Source organism: Octodon degus, unplaced genomic scaffold (genome assembly GCF_000260255.1).
Source record: "Octodon degus isolate 3935 unplaced genomic scaffold, OctDeg1.0 scaffold00121, whole genome shotgun sequence".
Taxonomy (NCBI): Eukaryota; Metazoa; Chordata; class Mammalia; order Rodentia; family Octodontidae; genus Octodon; species Octodon degus.
In genome coordinates this window covers 2,724,256-2,729,642 of record NW_004524697.1, presented here as the reverse complement: position 1 = coordinate 2,729,642, position 5,387 = coordinate 2,724,256, and the positions used below count along the sequence as shown (strand labels likewise).

Here is a 5,387-nt window from a genome sequence, read left to right as displayed (position 1 = left end):
AAAAAAGTAACTTTTTTTTATCTGACAAGGTCAGTCAAATCCCCACAGGATTTACCCTGACACCCTGTACAGCAGTCTGTAGATCTTTTGTCAGTGTCAGCCATCTGAATGAATTGCAGCCATTCTTGACAAGTTTGCTCTCTGTGAAAGCCTGAGAGAATGTTTTCTCTCTAGGTGACTCTCCTTAGGCACACTCTACATCATTGATCACTTTAGGAAACATTTTGGAGATAAAAATATTTCTACTATATAATTTTATCAAGTTTGTGTTTAAAATTTTACAGGCATCTGAATGTCCAAAATTATAGTAGTTAATTGGTTATAACCATTTAAAATGAAATCCGTTAACTTAAGAGGGAGTTCCAATTTAGAGGACAAATTTTTGATTTGAGAATAGCCAAATTAAGATGGTGGAAAATATCTGAAGCATAAGAGATAAGCTTCGTATTATTTTACTAATAGGTAAGGATTTATATTTTCAAACCTGCAAGAAGCATAGGCAATTTGGGTCACACCCAAAACAGTTATCACAAACGCTGAAGCCTGCACTTTTTCAATAAGTGCATATGGTTTACTCACAAAAGCTGGGTTGATGATGCATAGCCATGCAAGGCAGAAAGAAGCTGGTACTTGCTACCTAATATTTAAAGGGAACATCTAGGTGCTGGGTGTACACCAGCTCAGTGGCAGAGCACTTGCCTACCAGGCATGTAGCCCTAGGCTCAACCTCTAGCAGTGGTAGAGAAAAAAAATACACTCTCAAAGCTGTTTGTCAACTCTTAAAATTCCTTTAACAAGAGAAAGGGGCTGTCAGTTTAATTTTACAAAGAAAAAGGATGAAACACAGGTACTTAATAAAACAGTAAAAGAAACATCCAAAACATACTTCTAAGACACACCTCTCACAGCCCTATTTGATCACAGATGTTGCCAATGACTTACACTCCATTTATTACAGGGAGATAAATTAAGTAGAAATTAAGAGTCTGGGGGTCAGTGCAGATGCGGAGAACTCATCAAAACTGTGGCTACAGGCACATCCGAAGGAGGCAAGATCTGGAGGTTAAAGTCACAATAAGAAGATTTATATGTTCCTTAACGGATTTAAAAACTTGGAGATTTCACTGTAATTAGTAGCAACCTTCAGGAGTTTCCCATAGAAACAGACCACTGGCTCACAAGGGGTGGTCATCTGTTCCTACCCACTAAGATACTGGATTACTGAGGAAGGTTAATGATGTCATCCATGTGCTCTTACTACATGCCAAGTTTCACTATTGCATCAATACCAGCTAATTGGCTATACTTGTAATCTTACTGATTGATTACAGCTTGATGCCCATAGTCCACACCTCATGACTTTGCCCTTTAAAACTTTCTCTGGAGAGATGACCTCCGTGGCAACCCACTGGGCACCCAGCCTGTCTATTAGGAGCTATTATTTCACATTCCTATTCCTCCACACCCAGTTATGTTGGCCTCCTCCCTTGGCACACCCACAATCCTCTCCAATGTGTCCTATCTCTCAATGAATCTTCCCACTCTTAACCTCCTCTATTCCTTGGAATTCATTCTTTGATTTCAGGGAAGCTGACTGAATATATCAGGCAGGGAGTTATAGCTCTATTATATCCTAGCCATACTTATCTCAAGCCCCTTCCTAACTTACTGTCTTCTGCAAAGCTCTCTTTGCTTACACTTTGACACAATTTGGACTGTACAAAAGACAGTGAGTAAAACACACAATTTCCAGCTGTGACAACGGGGTGGTCATGTATACCCTAAAAACACAAACTACCCCCCTTATAACATTCCTCAGTTTTCCAGGAAAAATAGGAATTAAACCTCTTCAGACAATTTATAGGGAAAAGAAAACCTTTTTCTAAGAGAAAAATGCTTTTTCCATGAAAATGTTTTTATTTCTTTATAATCTGGTACTCCCCCACCTCCTGTCTGATCACATTAGTATATATTTGCTCAGTTATTCTGAGCTATTAACTACTTAATTATCAGTCAGGGATCTGGATTTGGCAGCCTGTGCAGTGCCCTCCAGCAACCCCTGCCTCCTGAAATTCGTATTCCAGTGCCGTTCACTTCCCTTTCCTCACATTTTGGGTTGGGCTCAATGACTCATTCCTAACAACAATGGCAGGTGCTATGGGGTGTCATTTTTGAGATTAAGTTATAAAATAACATACTTTTCTTATGGCTGTTCTCTTGGGTTGTTAGACAGGATGATCATCTACCACACTGCCAGGTAACCTTAAAAAGAAACTCGCGTGCTGGGAACCTAGGCCTGCCAGCAGCCCTCCCTGTGACAGTAATTATACCCAGAGCTTCACCTCCCCGGAACCTTTAGATGATCTCTCTCTCTCTCTCTCTCTCTCTCTCTCTCTCTCTCTCTCTCCCACACACACACACACACTTTGCACTTCATGAAAGACCCAGCGAAGCTCCTGACCCACAGAAATTCATGCAACAGATGTATGTTTTAAGCTTGGGTAAATTTAGACATAATTGCTTACATGACAGTAGATACTAATGAGGTATCACATTGGACAAACTCAGTTAACTGGATAAAAATGAAATTTTCTTTTTTTTTTTTCTTTCTTTTTTTTTGGTCTTTTTGAGACAGGGTCTCACTATGCAATTCAGGTTGGCCTTGAGCTCACTTTGTGGCCCAGACTGGTCTTGAACTTGCACTTACACTTTCACACAATTTGGACTGTACAAAAGACAGTGAGTAAAACACAATCTCCAGCTGTGACAATGGGGTGGTCATGTATACCCTAAAAACACAACCCCCCCCCCATACAACATTCCTCAGTTTTCCAGGAAAAATAGGAATTAAACCTCTTCAGATAATTTATAGGGGGAAAAAAACTTTTTCTAAGAGAATAATGCTTTTTCCATGAAAATGTGTTTATTTCTTCATAATCTGGTACTCCCCCCCACCTCCCATCTGATCACATTAGTATATATTTGCTCAATTATTCTGAGCTATTAACTCCTTAATTATCAGTCAGGGATTCTCCTGCCTCAGTCTCCCAAGTGCTGGGATTACAGGCATGTTTCACCGTGCCCACTAAAATGATTGTTTCTTAATCAACCTGAGAAATATAAAAAATGTGCTTTTTTCATATGAAAAATTGCTCCATCTTATTAAGCCATTCTCAAGGAGGGATGGGAGAAGCGCTACCTTAGAAAAATAGTTATCAAACTGCAAACTTTTTTTGTGCGTGCGTATGTCTTTTTGAGACAAGGTCTCGCTATAAAAATCTAGGCTGGCCTTGAGCTAACTTCGTAGCCCAGACAAGAATACTCTTGCCTCAGCCTCCCAAGAAGCTGGGATTACAGATATGTCGCACTGCGCCCAGCTAAAACTGCAATCATTTACAGTGAGGTAGAAAAGCTGGAAGAGAAAGGAGAAGAAATGCTGGGAAGAAAAATGGACTGTTGCATCATTTGCAGTCATAAAGTCAAGATGCACTGATTTGGAGAGACAGAGTACTTATAAAATAAATAGAGCCAGATACTCAATTAGTAAACACTCAGAATTTAAAAGTAAAACAATAACGACTGAGAATTGAAATCACTTATATAATTTTAATTTTGTCCAATAATATTATTCAGCACCATCATTTGAGCAGTAAGAGGCGAGTCACAAATAAGGCAAATTATGGGTTTAATTTATAATCCACATTGGCTGTGGATTATAAATTGACAATTAGCAATTGTAGCAAATGACAATCGAATGCGACCTTAACCACAAGTATTTTGCATTCCTATCACTGGAAAGTATGTAAAGAACCAACAACTGTGGTTAAACACCCAAGTGATAGGCACAAAGCAACACTTGGGCCTAAGGAAAGTAACTCTTGCTGCTTTTTTGGCTTTTACTTCACAAAGAAACCCGGTTGGATCCCAAGTCGACCCGTTTCCCAATCGTCTAGAAACCCCTTTTCCTGCCTCCTCACATTGATTCTTCATTTTGATAAGCCTTCGCTGCTGTCACTCAAGATGCTTTACACTGTCATTGGTTCTGAACTCTTGCTGGTCGGCCAGTTTCTGCCAACTGGTAGCCACCGGCCGTCTATTTCCGAGAAGGAAAGTGAGGGCGCACAGGCAACAAACAGAGAAGATCTGCAGTATTTAGGCTGACGCTTGTACCTGAGCGACCTGCGATCTCCACCGCCGCCGCGACGAATCGGCCTCTGGGCGGGGGCTTTTAGCCAAAAAGAAGGTGACTTAGCCGGGAACAGGTGCCCAGGCCATGGAGAAGCCTGTTCAGACTTCACGCGTCCACGCCGGCGAAGACGACGCTGTCGATGTGCCCAGAAACCCCGCTAGAGCCCTGGGAGTACAGAGCACCTCAAGTTGCTGCAGTCGGCGCTGCCGACGGCCCGGGTTGACATTTCCTATTGTTGCCGGAAGTGACGTTTGCGTTCTGGCCCTTAAAGAAGAAGCATTTTCATTCCCGCCCTCGCAGATTCGCCATAGGATTTTTGGTTTTCGTTTAGAGGTCTGGGCCAGTCTGACCCTCAAAATTATACTGACTTCTCATCTGCAACTTAATATCGCACTGGCCGTGGCTCTCAATGGAGTCTGGTGGCCCAGGGTCTGGACGAACGGCGCGTGGAATCTGCGGCGCGGAATCTCGGTCGCGGCGCCTGGCGGGCTGGAACCCGCCGCCGCAAACACAAACGGTCGGCGCGCGTCGCCCCGGCGCGCGAGTGGCAGCTGGAGGCTGGCTGCGGGTCTCTCCCGCTGATCGGGTCCCCTTCCCCTCTCCTTGCCCGGGTCTGCCTGAGGCCTTGCGGCCGCTTCTCTCCCGGGCGGCTGCCGGTGACCCAACGGGGGCCGGCCGGGCTGCGCGCTGGTGGGGTCCGCGGTCGCCGTCCCCCGCTGCCTCGGCCGAGACCGGGGGCGGGCGGATGATCAGGTCTGTTTTCCCCCTTGTAACGCAGGTGGCGGGAGGGGAGCGCTCGCGGAGGCTTGCGGGTGTGCGCAGAGCGGCGTCGCACGGAGCGGGCAGAGCCGGGGCGCTCAGACGTGGGGCGCTCGGGCGCTCGGGCGGGCGGCTGCGGGCTGGCTCCGGGAGCGTCCTGCGGCTGAGCCTCGTCGCCTGCTGCAATGAACTCTCCGAGGGAGAGTCGCACGCTGCTCGCGTTTCCTTGCTTGCATGTTCCTGCTGTTTCAAGCATTTCTCCATCTTCCTATCTGTCTTTCGATCTTAATTCTTATTTGATCTGCAATTGTGGCTGACCTAGACTGGTTTCCTCGCATGACCTCAAACCTTTCGGCAAGTTTTGTGTGAGTACAGCAGCGCCGTTAAGTTTTTACTCAAGTACGTTACCCTATTCAAACTTTGTTAACCTTTTGTAATA

The 5,387-nt window shown here is 44.9% G+C and overlaps 2 protein-coding genes across 4 annotated transcripts in view; one reads left to right on the top strand and one right to left on the bottom strand.

Annotated features, from left to right (window-relative positions):
• The window catches only part of Fbxo8 (F-box protein 8), a 52,224-nt gene extending 47,801 nt beyond the window's left edge, over nt 1-4,423 (bottom strand). Inside the window, exon 1 of the mRNA XM_004640227.3 lies at nt 4,171-4,423. The gene's annotated coding sequence lies outside the window, so the exon portion shown is untranslated. The remainder of the gene's footprint in view (nt 1-4,170) is intronic.
• Nucleotides 4,424-4,681: 258 nt separating this feature from the next.
• Cep44 (centrosomal protein 44) overlaps nt 4,682-5,387 on the top strand; it is a 21,190-nt gene continuing 20,484 nt past the window's right edge. For 2 of the 3 annotated variants that reach the window (XM_023700113.1, XM_004640226.2), the window contains exon 1: nt 4,682-4,942. The gene's annotated coding sequence lies outside the window, so the exon portion shown is untranslated. Of the gene's footprint in view, nt 4,943-4,978; nt 5,314-5,387 lie in introns of those variants that run through there. The other variant, XR_002817856.1, reaches the window with a different exon arrangement.